Consider the following 15,168-nt stretch of genomic DNA (forward strand, 5'->3'; position numbering starts at 1 on the left):
CAATTCAAATTATTTATAGCAGATTTTGAAACAAGGAAAGCAGTAATGGGTAGTCAATGGAATATTGTCACATCTTCAAAGAGGGAGTAACCACAGAGAGTGTATGCATAATTGCTTAAAACATTGTTTGTCACTAGACATTATGCCTCTTTTAAAAAGGTTTTTAGTACTTAAGATTTACATGCTCTGTTTATTTAAATACTTAGGGATTATTTTTGCTCTTTTTAAGATGCCTTAAATCAGTGATGGTTTAACCTTTTCCAGTTGATCTGAAGCAAAGACTAAAAATATTGCTCTCAACCCTACTTAAAGTTCAGATTCTCAGGTGGTGTAAATCAACATAGCAACATTCAAAATAGTAAAGCCATGCTGATATGACAAATGAGGATCTGGCTCAAAGTGTAGTTCTACTCTGAAAACTAACTGTAAAAATAGCATTGTAGGGCTCTATGTTTAGTGTGTCTCAATCATTTTTATATCAGATGTGTTCTGTTTACAAGTAAAATGTTTTTACAGCTGCCAGACCTTTAAAAATCAGACTGGGCTCTGAGTCAAGCAGGGTTCTTTCTTTTTCACGCATCATCACCTGTAATAAAGGTTCTGCAGACCAAAATATGTCCTAATTACACTTGTGTATTCTCTTTGTTTAAAAATTATGGCTTCAGTGACAGATGTGCAACTCCATTGCCATCAACAGAGTTGCGTAAGTAACCAAATGGGCTTTTAATTGGAAGTTGATAAACAAGTCTACTCCAGAAATATAATCCAACTCACTCTCTTAGTTGTGCTGGTTCTGCAGTGCTAACCACAGTAAAAAGCATTAAAATGTATCACTAAAGTTAGAAGATCTTTGAACAAGAAAGCAAGTTTGAATAAGAGTGTGATTTTTGCTTAGCCACTTTTCAGAGCAGAATCATACTAAACATAGTAAAACCTCACTGTATATGCTGAGTCAGATGTGCTGACTTGTGTTGGCTTTAAGAATAAAAATCAGTAGAAATATTGTCACACAACTACAAAAAAACTAAGCTCCTTTTTCTTGCACCATCAGACTTTTTTACTAAAAGTTTCAATCAGTTACACATATGCAACTTCAATTAAGACAATGTATTTTGATTATACTTTCCTAGTTTTCTAAAAATTCTTCTCTTCCCTGTAGTTGAAGTAAGCCCCTCAATAAACAGTGAAAATGACTATGCATATTTCACAACAATGTAAATAAATTGAAAAAATAAATGTTTTTTCTTTTGTTTACCATTATAGGTTAACATATTATAGGTTAACATATCATATTAACTTCAGTAGGTAAAATTTTATAGAGAAATTTATCTTAAGTTGAAAGTCCCTGTAAATATAAATGGAATGGGGAAAAGTGTTAGGAATAATCATGTGTACCACTTTTTTTTCTCTTGACCTCTAAATGTTGACATTTGTTTACTGTTACAATAGTGACAATCCTTAGCATTCAAAAATTACGGTTCAGGCTCCCAAAATCAGGAGAGATCATAAAATAATTGTTTTGGGGTCTTTTTATTTGACTTCTGGTGTTTGAGTCTTTAGGGTTCATATTTTCCAGCAATTCTCTGAAAGCATGAAGGATAGAAACATACTAATTAAAAAAAAAAGTTGCAGTTCTTAGCTTCACATAATTTCAAGAGCTGCGACTGTCAGAAAATACCAAATGTTGCAGGACATGTATTAAAATAATGCGTTGACAATTCTGCTGTTGTCTTAGACCTTGGCCTATGTACCCTATTAGTAAATTTTACCTTCTAAAGCCCATCTTGCAAGGACTTTAACACATGCTTAACTTCTAACATGTGAAACCAATAGAATTACTCACATGCTTAAACTCCTACATACCTCTTAGTAGGAGTGGGGCATTAAATTGTAATGACCTGATTTTTCAGGTGTGCTGAGTCTTCACAGTTTCAGTTGGCTTTATTGATAATGTGAAAATCAGTCCCAAAAGCATTTGAACGTGTACCAATGGTTCTAGCATGAAGAATGGCCAAGAGTGTTAGGAAGATGCAATTGATTTAGCCTCTGGGAGTTTTCAGCTTTTAATATTTCTCACAAGGAAAATGCATTTCAATCCTTGACAAATTTAAAATTTAAATATTTACTGTAGCTTTGCTCATATAATTTAACACCAAATGTATAAATGAAGTATCTACCTTACCTCCAGGGAATCTGCTGTAAATTAATATCAGATGTATGCACTGTGAGAAGGAGACAAAGCACAGATGACAAGAAACAACATGTAGCAGTCAGGTTGAGTAACCCTGGACAATTTATTTAATGGGAAACCAAAATATCCTCTTGTCTAAAGTGAGTTTTACACCTTTAAAAACTATGATTTATTTTGTTTTTAAAGTGAAATACACTAGACAACCAGATTCACTGCTAGAGCATGTGGGGGAAGCTCCACTGAAATCAAAGGGCAATAAATTAAGTTGGTTGAGAGTATTTTGTTAAGCAAACAGTGTGTGCATTTCAGACTTATTTCTTGAGGAGAATTGTACAGCAGTAGTCCATTTGTGAGATACAAAAAGGAGGGATTAAAGAAACAGTAGATCTCTCTTACGTGTGTGCTGATTATTAGTTTACTTACAAGTGCTCTGTAGGTACACCATCACTGGGTGGAAGTAATGTATATTATTTGGGCTTATATAATATTATAAGACTAAAATATAGTCATTATATTACACTGGGCTTACCTTCATTTATGGGGCTAAGGCTATCTCTAATAACAAGATCCACTAGACTTCCAATACATTATAAAACCCACTTGTACTGAGAAGCCAGGTTAAATTGAGTTGTAATAAAATTCCTACATAAGTGTGATTATGGTCTGAAAAGCAACTATGAAATAAAAATCATGTACATACTCAAAAGATCTCTGTGTTTAGAAAAGTCTGCTTCATTCTGAGAAAAAAATAAGCTGTTACTGCTTTTCACTCCTACTAGTCCTGCAGACTCATTTGAGACATATTCCTTATAGAGATTTGTTACGGAACAGTAAACTGGATTCTACTTTGACTCATGTATCATCAATAAAATTGTTAATCAAGTAGCAATTACAAAATCTCTTACTGTTGACACACAATGTAGAAAGAACAGCTTTTGACTTTCAGATACCAGGCTGCATGCTTCTTCCAGTATTTGGTCTATGATTTTATTTTATATCTATAATATCTTGATCACAGCTTTTCACCTTGTGTGTAATCGCCTCCAACAGTTACTTCATACTCTCCAATGATTAGGGCCCTACCAAATTCACAGTCCACTCTGTTCAATTTCACAGTCACAGGGTTTTAAAAATAGCAAATTTCATGATTTCAGCTATTTAAATCTGAAATGTTGTTGTAATTGTAGGAGTCCTGACCCAAAAAGGAGTTGGGGGGGGGGATTGCGGTACTGCTAGCCTTACTTCTGCGCTGCTGCTGCTGGCATTGGCACTGCTTTCAGACCTGGGCAGCTGGAGAGCGTCAGCTGCTGGCTGGGATCCCAGCTCTGAAGTCAGAGCTGTTGCCAGCAGCAGTGCAGAAGTAAGAATGGCATGGTATGGTATTGCCTCCCTTACTTCTGTGCTGCTGCCTGCAGAGCTGGGCTCTCGGTAAGCAGCCGCCACTCTCTGGCCGCCCAGCTGTGAAGGCAGCGCAGAAGTAATACCGTGACACCCCCTCCTGCCCCAAAATAACTTGTGACCTGCCCTGCAACTCCCATTTTGGTCAGAATCCCCAGTTTGAGAAATGCTGGTCTCTCCAGTGAAATGTGTGTATTTTATATTATACAGAAGACCAGATTTCACAGTCCATGACGTGTTTTTCATGACCATGAATTTGGTAGGGCCCAACCAATGATCTATCCAGAAGGTTTCAGTAAGAATGTACTCTCCTATCTGTATCCATCTGTTCTATCCTGTCTTAGATATAAGCTCTTTGGGGGAAGGACTGTCTTTTTCTCTGTTTGTACAGCACATAGCACAATAGGGTCTTGATCTATGACTAGACCTCCTAGGCACTATGATAAGAGATTTTCAACACACTCCTCCATGACAGTCAGTGTGACTGCTATGCTATACCAGAACATATTTTTATTAAAATAATCTCAGCCCTGAGGAACTTCCAATGTAAAAAGTGATATAGATAAAATGTGCTGGGAGACTCAGGGGAGAGAGCAAACTCTGTATTTTCCTATTCCCCCTTCCTTACTGCTTCCCTTGTTTTACTCGTGTAATGTTGTTTGAGAAGGCATTTGATATGGCTTACTGTTTGTGGGTGGGTATGATGAAATAAGTGTTTAGAAGAGTTAAAATGAAAAGAAAAGGAGGCCTGACAGACTGGATTGTAAGTTTGTTTCATGCATAGGGGAAGAAGAAGGCAGAGAGGAGTGGGAGGACACAAAAGGGGGAAATGAATGGAGTTACATCAGGGATGAATTTAGCCAATAATAGTGAATGTGTGACATCACAATAACTTTCTCATCAATAAATTATAACATCAGAACTCAGAGCTAAAGCTTCACTGCAAGAAGATAAAAGCCAAAGTGAGGGGGACAGAGAACCCTCATCCAAAATCAAGTATTTTGATTAATAGGAAACAAGCCCCAGGCAAATGTATTTCTTTGTATGCTCTCTCTATTCAAAATTGCTTCACTGTGAAAGTCTCTTTTTAAAAATTGCATACATGGGACAAGAACTTTATTGAAGGAAGCAGACACCAAGTCATAACTGAAATTGTTCCCACTAATCAAATTACAAGATTCCTACAGGATATGTTGCGCAGTGTGATCTTCTGTTTAAGCAGAATGCAGATTTCACCCTTTAAATGCTTAAACAGAACAAAGCAGTTCAGTATAGCTTCCTCCTACAGGCAGTTCTTAGGGTCACAGCTAGGCTCTTCACATACATGTAGCAGTAGAAGTTCATATGGATGTTTTTTTCCAAATTAGCTTTTTTTAACTTAAAATTTCTCCACTGGCAGTAGCAAAAGTGAGAGTGCTAGCATAGATGAGCCACCACCGGGTTGTCTGGTGCTGTTCAGAACAGGCCTAGCTGATGTGATAGTTCAAAACAACAGCAGCAGCTGGCAGTTGGTCTACATTCAAATTCTCCCCAGTGGAGTTGAAACAATGGTACAGTATATACAGTAGGAAATTAAAAAAAAAATGTTTAGTGTAGACAAGGCCTTAACTGGGCATGCATTCACCTTGAAAATCTCTAATTTAAAAAAAAAAGTGGGGGTGAGGGGAATTGATATGCTGTTTGACCTGCGAGTTTATTTCCAGTCTTTTTCTTTCTTGAGTTTTTTACTAAATGAGATGACAAAAGAAATTTAGAACATGGCACACTCTCTTTCTCAAAAAAAATAAAATAAATAAAATCCTTCCAGTGTCTAGAATTCTTTCTGTGAAAAAGTCAACATATTTTAGAAAGTGTTCAGAATTTTGCTGAATCCCATTTCTCCTGTTTGGAACCACAGGGTCATACAGCTCCTTACCCCTATCTCTCTAGAGATCCACCTTTCAAATTACCACAAAAATACAGGCAATATTAAACACAACATACAATTAAGCATGAGCATCCAGCAGTTTTTAGTGGGGGAAAATTGATAATTCAATAATATTGGAAGCTAGTTCAGTGGCAATTTGAGAGGCTTTACAGACTCAAAGACCATTCTCTGTACAGTATTTTCAGCCTTTTCAAAACAGAGATTCAAACATGATCTTTTCATTTGCATGCTTCTAATTAAATGTTTGTTAGAAAAGTGGCTATTCAGCCACCTATCAGTGAAATTGTATTATGAATTGGTATTGTTGTATGTCATACCGCTGCAGAATGTTTGCATACGATACTGTGTATTGCTTCTCAGAAAAGTAAACAATTGCCCCTTTTAAACCACAAAAATGCATGTCTGCTCTCAAGTGGACACACTTTTGACTGCATCATTAAAGAAAAATGTGCTGCCTATGATATGAAGAGAACAACATTACGCAAATCCCAATACTTCATCATAAAAAAATGTACAAACACAAATGAAAACTTTTTTTCCCCTACATCTAGCAGTACATCGCCAGAGAAGCCATCCCACACAGAGCTAGAACATTTCAGAAGATTCCACATAGCCAGCCTAAACAGACCTAGGAAGAACTCATTAAAAAGGATATTCTAGAAGTTAGAAGGTTGCTCTCACCAGCTAAACCAAACCAAAATGCTCTTAATATTTTTATGAAGACTCCCACTAAACAATCATCAATTCCACAAAATCGGTAGGTGAATTTTTTTTACAGGAATCAACTCAAAAAAAGAGATTACGTATAATTTTAAAGACCGGTCACTTTCTCTCTTGCTTTTACTTTGTGTTTGAGAGGACCTTTTTCCCCATGCATCAACATTTCTGCTTCACCCCGTAGTGAGATCACCATCTATTACCACAAAAACTAACATATTACAAATAAAGCATGATGATTGCATTGCATGATTAAGTGAGTAACGAGGGTGGGACAGGATTAGGCCATTTTTTTTCTTTAAAACTGATTATCTTTAATTATCAAAGAAAAAGTATGAAACAGTGAAACTTCTAAGGAGGTTACTCTTTAAGTATGTGTAAAAATTGTCTCCTCTATAACAAAGTCTAACTTTCTGAATTCAGATTGTAACAGCTGATGGCAGATTTAAGGGTTGGCAAATATTGACTTTGTCACTGCCAAAGTTCCTTCACCCTGGCCCCTTCCTCATTCTACTTTTGTGTGTTGTTTTGGTTTTTATTGCAAGTGGTACAGGATTATGTTTCCACTGAGCGCTTAAGAGGTATTTGTAACTGAGGCCTTATCATTAGAACTGCCACTTAATTTACTTACCTATTCGTCACTTTTTCACCCGTGTCTTTTTTCCATGCTGGCCCTTACACATGGAATGCTCTCACAGAACTGATCCATTAGAGACCATTATCCTTTCTCCAGATTTCTCCTTACATCTTTCTGATGCCTATGAGAAATTGGCCAGTTGATGATAAGCTGAAGGGCAGATGAGGATAGTAGATACTTTACCTATTTACAATAACAAAAACAGCTTGTAAGTGTGTATGGACCTCATCTAAAGCCCATTAAAAGGGATGGAAAGATTCCCATTAACTTCAACGGGTGTTGGATCAGGCCCTATGTGTATATAAAAATGGTATATATTTGTGTTCCTTTTCCTCCTATCACCTACATGTCATATTAGATAAGTAAACTCTTTGGGACCTATGTTTGTATAGTACCTAGAACAATAGCGCTCCACTCCACTCTTGTCTGGGGCTTCTGCAAACTGTTATCTGATGTAAATACAAATGAGGGACCTATACCCATACACCAGCACTGTGACCCAAGAACCTCTGGATGCCAACCGGCAGAGGGCAATGGGGTATCTAACTGTACAGGAACCCCCTGGATTCACTAAAAGAATATCATGTAAGGTATCTGCTGAAAGCCTGTGTCACATAACCATGGTGAGATGTATTATGGAGAACATTAGAAGACTTCAAGTATCAGAGGGGTAGCCGTGTTAGTCTGGTTCTGTAAAAGCAGCAAAGAATCCTGTGGCACCTTATAGACTAACAGACGTTTTGCAGCATGAGCTTTCGTGGGTGAATACCCACTTCTTCAGATGCAAGAAGAAGTGGGTATTCACCCACGAAAGCTCATGCTGCAAAACGTGTTAGTCTATAAGGTGCCATTAGAAGACTTATGTTTATATACTACAAATTATGTTATCGAGGTGTGTAGGTCAAAACAGTAGAGTGACTTGAGCCAAACTCCTCCAGACGGAGGCTGGGGGACCAATATATCATACAACAAGAGCCTATTAGCATGCTAAGTCAAATGCTAATGAAGAGCTGGTGAAGACTTGAGAAGAAAACTAATAGAATGAGGTAAACAGCAGGGAAGGGGGGATTCTACCTTGAGGTGAACATCAAAGGTCTGTTCTATTGGGGGGGGGGGTGTGTGTGCAAAAAGAGGCACTGGCATCCTTCACTTAGGAAGTAAACTGACAGTGGGTTTGCTTCATGAGAAAGGGATCTCAACCAGGCTTGGTTGAAAATGCTGGCATGAACTTTGAGACAAGCTTCTATAGACGGGAGGATAACATGTTGGTTAAGCTTAGGTTTTAGAAAACATGTTATGGTGATGATTTATATGTAACAATTTGTTCCCATCTCTGATGTTTTTTTAATTTTGTTTATAGTTGAATTTAAGTGCTGTGTCTTAAAGTGTGAACTGTGATACACTGTTCCTTAGAGAATAGAGGATTTGGGATTTTTGTGGGTATCAAGTGATCAGGGGCTATACACTACAGGGAGCTACACTGAAGGGACTCAGGGCTAGGGTGCACCTTTTGTCAACCAGCAAGGCAAAACCAGGGCCTGGTCCGTAGGAGAGTGCTTGACAGTCTGGGTGTGGTAGGGAGCTAACACTCAGCCAGCACAATTAAGATTCCCTCATAGTGGAGGCAGGTAGTAACAAGGTGACTCTCAGCACTGGCTGCCCTGAGAAATGTCAGAAACATCCCCAAAACTGGCAGTGCTCCTGAGCAGGGCTGCTATTTAGAAGAAAAAGAATTCAAGGTTTGGGCAGTGAAAGAGGGAAGTTGGTACTGAAAACACCTGGGCTGAATCAGTTTTGCAGGGCGAGGTGAGGGGATACAGCCTTGATTAAGGCTGGGGGTACATTGTTCCCTGAGGATATTAATCTGGATTATCATAATTTATTCAACCTCGTATGACCGCCAAAGGCAGAAAAATTTACGAACCTACCTCTGCCTGCCACAGTTTTGACTCACATAGTCTAGCGCTGATACTAATGACTAAGTCGGGGGTTGGCGCAGCCGGCATGTAACAGAGCCCTGCCGGGCTGGCGGATCCTGCTGCCCCTTTCAGGGCGCTTGTGCAACCTCCGCGGGCTGATGAGTGGCGGGGACGAGGACATTTTGACAAGTTGCTGCCATGAGTGTCACCCCGGGACGGGCGCGGAGGGAAAACACACACACACACCCAGCTGGCCCCACGCTGGGTGTGCCGCCTCCCAGCACCCACAGCTTCCCGTGCGGGCTGGGCACAGGAAAAGGGAGAGACACGCTCCCCCCGCCCGCACCGTACTGAACGACAGATAACTGACTGGCTCTTGTCATAGAGGCCACAGCGATTCACGCTCCACGGCTGAGCAGCAACACCTCGGCCGGCTCCTAGCGCACTCGGCCACCGCCAGGAGCAGAGTCCGAGTGAGACGCTGCACCCACCTCCGCAATGGCAAGCAGGGTCTGCCCGGGCTCACTGCCTAGGAGCCCTGCCTGTACAGCATATTTTTCGCCCTGCTACTTGTGCGCATGAGTCTTACAGCCGTAGTAGCACCGCCCCGCCCCCGTGGATAGTAGTGGGAGGGCGGCGCGCATGCGCGCGGTAGGACCCACAGAACCCGCTTCAGCTGCTACAACGGCAGCGCCGGTGTTCTACCGCTGGCGCAGCCCCGCAACCGCCGCCTCGCGCTCCCTCCGCCCATGGAACCCTGAGAACGATTTGAAAATAACCGCTGTTCCTGTGGCCTGGCGATGTGCCTGTAACCGCCGGCGCGGGGGGGCTGGGCATCGCCACTCTCTCTCGTCTCCTGCTCGGGAAGAGCAGCTCCTTGCCAGGGGCCTGGGGTGCCCCGCCCGGCAGCACCGCGCTCACCCAGGGCGGCTCTTCGGTGCGGGCTACGGACCTCCCGCTTCCCCTGTGGGCAATAGCCTGGGCTGGAGCCGGCACCAGCGAGGCGCTCGGCTCGCGGGGTGGGTGTCAGGCGGCCCCCGGCCATTTCTTCTCCCGGCGCTGCGGACCTGCAGTGGACTGTCCTAGGTAAGGGACCCGGAGCTCGTGACCCTGCCGGTCACGAGGAGGAATGCGGGGGGAGGGGAACCCGGAGCCCCCGCTCCTGTGGGGGAGGCGAAGGGATGGGGCAGAGGGACCTGGACCCCTGACCCTGCGGGGGGAGAAGGGTGGTAATTGAAGACCTGAGAGGAAAAAGAAGGCAAATATTCAAACACCCCCACTGCAGCCTGCAATAAATTATAATATTTATGTATTATAGATGTGTAGTGTTATAGGGGGTGTTGGTAGATATGTATCCTGCCTAGATCTCATGTACTTATCTGTATTAATTGTGTGAGATCCCCAAGTGCTATTCAGATGCCACATGCCCACTGATGGTTTCACAGGTGCGGTGGGAGGGGGCAATGCCCTGTCCATGAGATGCTGTCCTCAGTATTGAGGTGCTGGGATTAAATTCCTACTACTGTTTAAATGTATTTCTCTCTCTCTCTCTAATAAACTGAGTACGGAATCCTTCTGTGCAGCTCCGCTGAGATGAGTATTTCTGTGCACTTTACCAACACACCCTGATTCATGGTTTCCCAAAGGATTGAGTTTGCCCCCCTATGGTGGGCACAAAGGGCTATTGCAGGGGTTCAGACAGTCTTCTCTGTTGTTCTTTGGGATCTCAGCTTTCATTTTAAAAAGAGTGCCATTTAGCTGTTATGGAAAACCTTAAAAATGTGACCATAGTGTAACTGATGTAGTGTCTGCCTGTATTTGCAGAGAGCCTGGAATGAAAGGTCCGATGTAAGGCTACCCCATTCATTTAAATGATGATAGTTAGCATTGTTGATATTTCAAGTATTTCACGAAGTTTGAGAGGAGATCTACACAATCTAATCTGATTGAGCAATTATTTTGTGTAGGCCTTTAACAACACATGGTTGGGTTGAAGAGGGACATATGATTGACTTCATTTTCCTAGGGGAGCAGGGCTTAGTTTCCAACATTTAGGGAGGCTGTCTTAAATCTCTAACTCTCCTGTGAGGAGGTAAGTTAAATCATTTCCTAGCTGCTATTTTTATTTTTTACTGTCTACTATGCCTCTAAATAAAAAATTAAAATACCTTTTGAGCAGGGGCGGCTCTAGCCATTTTGCTGCCCCAAGCACGGTGGCACGCTGCGGGAGGCACTCTGCCGGTTGCCGGTCCCGCGTCTCCGATGGACCTCCCACAGGCGTGCCTGCGGATGCTCCACCGGAGCTGTGGGACCAGCGGACCCTCCGCAGGCACGCCTGCGGGAGGTCCACCGGAGCCGCCTGCCGCCCTCCCGGCGACCGACAGCGCGCACCCCGCGGCATGCCGCCCCAAGCACGTGCTTAGCGTGCTGGGGCCTGGAGCCGCCCCTGCTTTTGAGCTAGCAGTTGAAGAGCAATGGTAACAATATTGTCTCCCTAATGCTTCACTGGCTAGTTGCATCATGTCAGAACTGATTAAAGGTGCTGTAGAAATACAAGGTATCACTTGGGCCTTTTATCATTGTTTCTTCATTTCAGAAAGAGAATGCAGAATTAACAGGAATTGAGAGAAGCTCACTGATAGTGCTAGGTCTGATAATATTCTTGAGCTGGATCTGGGAGTAGTTAAGTATGAGGACTGAGGGAAGTTCTGTGAAAGGTGCATCAGGCAAAATAGTGGTAGTGTCCATTCTAGAGCAATCTGGAATTGCTTCAAAGGAAAGAATTCATTTTCATCATGATTCTCTTTAGCCAATATATAGAAGATGACATAGTGTTTTAATGTGAATTTTGGAAAATGTGATTCAGATAGGAAACCAAGTCACTGAGTTTTGGGTATGACAAAGGTCTTAAAAATAAACAGCAAAAGCAGAACTCTCAATTAATGTACAACTTGTTGCCCGAACATTACTAGATACAGCCTCTTGAGAAACTTGTAATTTGATAGGACACATTGCTGAACAGGTATTTATTATAAGTAGAACCTCTGGAGGAGGAGAAAAACAAAAAGGAGGTTTGATATAGTGGTTGATACTTGTAGTAAATGTTTAATGTGGTGCAATGTGTTAAATAATAGTGTCACAATTCAAGCTTTGGTTTCGGTTGCCAAGCACAGGAAAGTAACCTAGTTGATTTTTGGGGAAAGTAACCTAGTTGATTGATTTTGAAGAGTGTTGTTTTTAGTGGTTACAAAATTACACTTTAATGACTCCTAAAGAAAGGAATTCATACCTCTATTGTACAGTATTTACTGCAACATATAGAAAATCCTCTTGAAACTAGATAACAGGTTAGTGTAAATGTACGTAATGGATAGTTAGTCTCTTTATAAGCCCTTTACAAATATAGATAATCATGTGCATTCAGTGTGATAAAATATTTCATATTAATAGTGGTGCCTAGGTACTAGAGTGATTGGCATATTTGAAATAACTTAGTTTTTGCTCTTGTGTATTAGGCATATATTGTATAATTAATGAAATAGTAGGGAAGTATGCAGGTGTGCTATACATACCAAACCCAAGATCCAACATTCTCTGTGTTAAAAGATGCTGACAAATTCAAGTTATACTATTTTAAAAATATTTAATTTCCTAAGTGTCATTTTACAGAATGAACTACTGTGAGCTTGTTAAGTACTTAGTGTTTGTTTCTAATACATACTATTGTATAGTCACTGTTTCAGAATGTAAGCTGTTTACCATGGATTTTGTTTGTGGGTTTTTGTTCTTTGCTTTTTTAATTCATTAGAAAATAGAGCCTTGGTCTATAATAGCAATATGTATCTTCAGTGAATGAATCTTTCCCTTATGTCATTTGGTGAGAAGATAATTATTTTTAAAATGTGTGTGTGAAAAGATGGTGATGTTGTTATAATGCTGTTCACTTAGTTATGAAATAAAAATCTGATCTCGTATTAAATCTCACTTTGCTGTAAGAATGTAATTCTATAAAATAATTTTCTTTTTGGTTTGGTTTTATGTATTTGTTTCAGTTTTCCTGCTGCCTATCCCAAGCTCTAGTGCCTGTCCATAATTTAATACATAAACCTGTTACCTTGATCTAAGTCTGGTGTTGCTTTTAGAGTTCCAGAGCATTGGCAGTTCGGTTCTCCTGTATCTCGAGCATGTTTAGCTACTTTGGGTAGCACTGACTTTTGAAATTCCAGCTATTTTCTTCCCCTGCATCTCCCATCAAACCACAGATGCCTCAAATAGTGCCATGGTATGTTTTTTTTGACTTGAGTGGCACAAACAGCTTCAGAACTCCAAGAATAAATCTAAGAGCCCGAAGTAAAAGATAACATAGCAACAGATCACAGTTTAACACCTTATGGAGTATCGGTGCCCATAAAGTGCAACTCAGCAAGCCTCTCTCAAAGTATTTGTGCTTTGTAATCGCATCTTATTTTATAAAGGATTTCACTGGGTGAAGTGAGCCTCTGTACCTTGTCTGGCATGACAATGGCCAGCCAGGTACCAATTCTTTAAGACATCAATTACCGTACACCTCTCGGCACAAGAATACATTACTGCTGCTGTAGCTATGCCAGCATATTCATGCCTTTGTGGAGCTGTAAGATAACTGGCACATCGGGTTTGCTAGTGCAGTTGGTGCTGTCAGCCGAGGGTGTCAGAGTACTAGCTAATCAGTAACCACAATTTAGAATCCAGCAAACAGCTCCAATGGGAGCTGGAGTTTCATGTGTGGGCTGTGAATATTTTTAAGCCAGTTTTCCAGGTTGAGTTTTTTAGGTCAATGATGTAGATTCAACCTTATTCAGCCAAACACTCCACCTTTGTAGTCTCAACGCCTACTGACGAGTATTGTTGAGGCATTGTGACTTCCATACCCTTATCTAGACACCAGGCACTGGGCAAGTTTTAATCGGTGTATATCAGGTTTTATTAAGGCAACAAATCTACCACTATGAGCATGTTGCATCTTGTCATTTGTTGTGTTATCCAGCACATACCAAGTATCCTTGGGTTCATGAACAGCTGTCCAACGACTAGCCTTGTTTCTCAGAGACTGGCATAGCACAAGGAAGCACTGGTACATAGAACTGAGCACAGAGTCTCGTGGTAGGGAACATGATTTAGGACGAGTGGTCTCAGGACCAGTGAGAGTGATGTATTAGACCTTCCAGTGGGGCACATTGACAGTGAATTTCTTAGCCATTGACTTGAACAATAGGCTGAGCGGTCTTCTGCACTTTGTAACAAGAAAAGAAAGTATTAACAGGTGATGTTGTCTTCATCCTTTTGTGGAAAGAGGCTCCGGTGGGCTTTTTACAGATACCTCTGGTAGCTAAGTCCTGGAAAAGCTCAGGCATGTCAAATGTTAAGTGATCCTCATAGCCCAATGCTAGCCCATAAAACAGATTTGTGTTTGTGTGTGTTTGTTTTATGTTTATAGCTAGCCATGCTTATACCATCATGCTGAGAATCTGGCTTTGGATCATCCCCAAAAAGTATCTTCTTCTGTCCCAGTGCAGGAGCCCTCTCAGTAGCAGTTTGATTACTGACAGGGTTAAAATTATTAGGTATGGTATATCCAGCCACGTGGCTTGAGGCCTGGCTGCATGAAAGCAATCTAGCAGAAGGATATGCAGCTTCAAGTGGGGGGAAAGTTGCAGTGTGGTACAGACAGCCCTCAGGGACCCCTTTATGTACCCCATTCTAAAGTTGTCTGACTCCATCTCTTCTTTTTGTCTTTTGCAAGGCACAGTAGCCAGCATTGCCACTTGGAACGTGCACTGCTAGTACTGAGCACAAGACCAGTGTGCATGGATGCTGGCTTCCATCTCTCACAATTTCTCTAACAATAGATACAGAGCTGTTTTCATTATTTCCACCTAGTATTTGGAATTGATTTTTTTCCCCCACAGGGCTCTAACCATGTGACAAATCACAATTCCAAATTCCAACCATGTTCCATTAAAAACAAGGAAACTAATCAGAGTAAGGTACAGTACTACTCAATGTGAGTAAAGATATCACATCTGTTCCTTTTGAGATTGCTGGATGAACGGCACTTTAGATATTGGGGGAAACCCTGAGCCACCACAGATCAGTTATGACTCTCTGCTCCTACCCGGTCTTTTAATTATTTAAATTGTATTCATCCTGTTTAGATTGTAAACTCCACAGAACAGTTATTTGTCTGACAGGCCTTCTGAGGCCCCCATGAAAACTTATAGCACACTACAAGTAAAATATAATACTAGTAAAATGCACAGTATTGCAGCTCCACCACATAAATACAAGAATTAACTGTGAATCAGATTAATTTAACTGTGTAGTTCTTTGTCACAGAATA

General features: G+C 41.2%; 1 protein-coding gene across 12 annotated transcripts in view; it reads left to right on the forward strand.

Moving 5' to 3' along the window:
• The first annotated feature begins 9,377 nt into the window (after positions 1 to 9,377).
• The window catches only part of LRRFIP2 (LRR binding FLII interacting protein 2), a 131,083-nt gene continuing 125,292 nt past the window's right edge, over positions 9,378 to 15,168 (forward strand). For 3 of the 12 annotated variants that reach the window (XM_045007756.1, XM_045007757.1, XM_045007758.1), the window contains exon 1: positions 9,390 to 9,875. The gene's annotated coding sequence lies outside the window, so the exon portion shown is untranslated. Of the gene's footprint in view, positions 9,876 to 15,168 lie in introns of all 12 variants that reach the window. The other 9 variants (XM_045007768.1, XM_045007760.1, XM_045007759.1 and 6 more) reach the window with 9 other exon arrangements.

The sequence above is a fragment of the Mauremys mutica genome, chromosome 2 (assembly GCF_020497125.1).
Source record: "Mauremys mutica isolate MM-2020 ecotype Southern chromosome 2, ASM2049712v1, whole genome shotgun sequence".
Taxonomy (NCBI): domain Eukaryota; kingdom Metazoa; phylum Chordata; order Testudines; family Geoemydidae; genus Mauremys; species Mauremys mutica.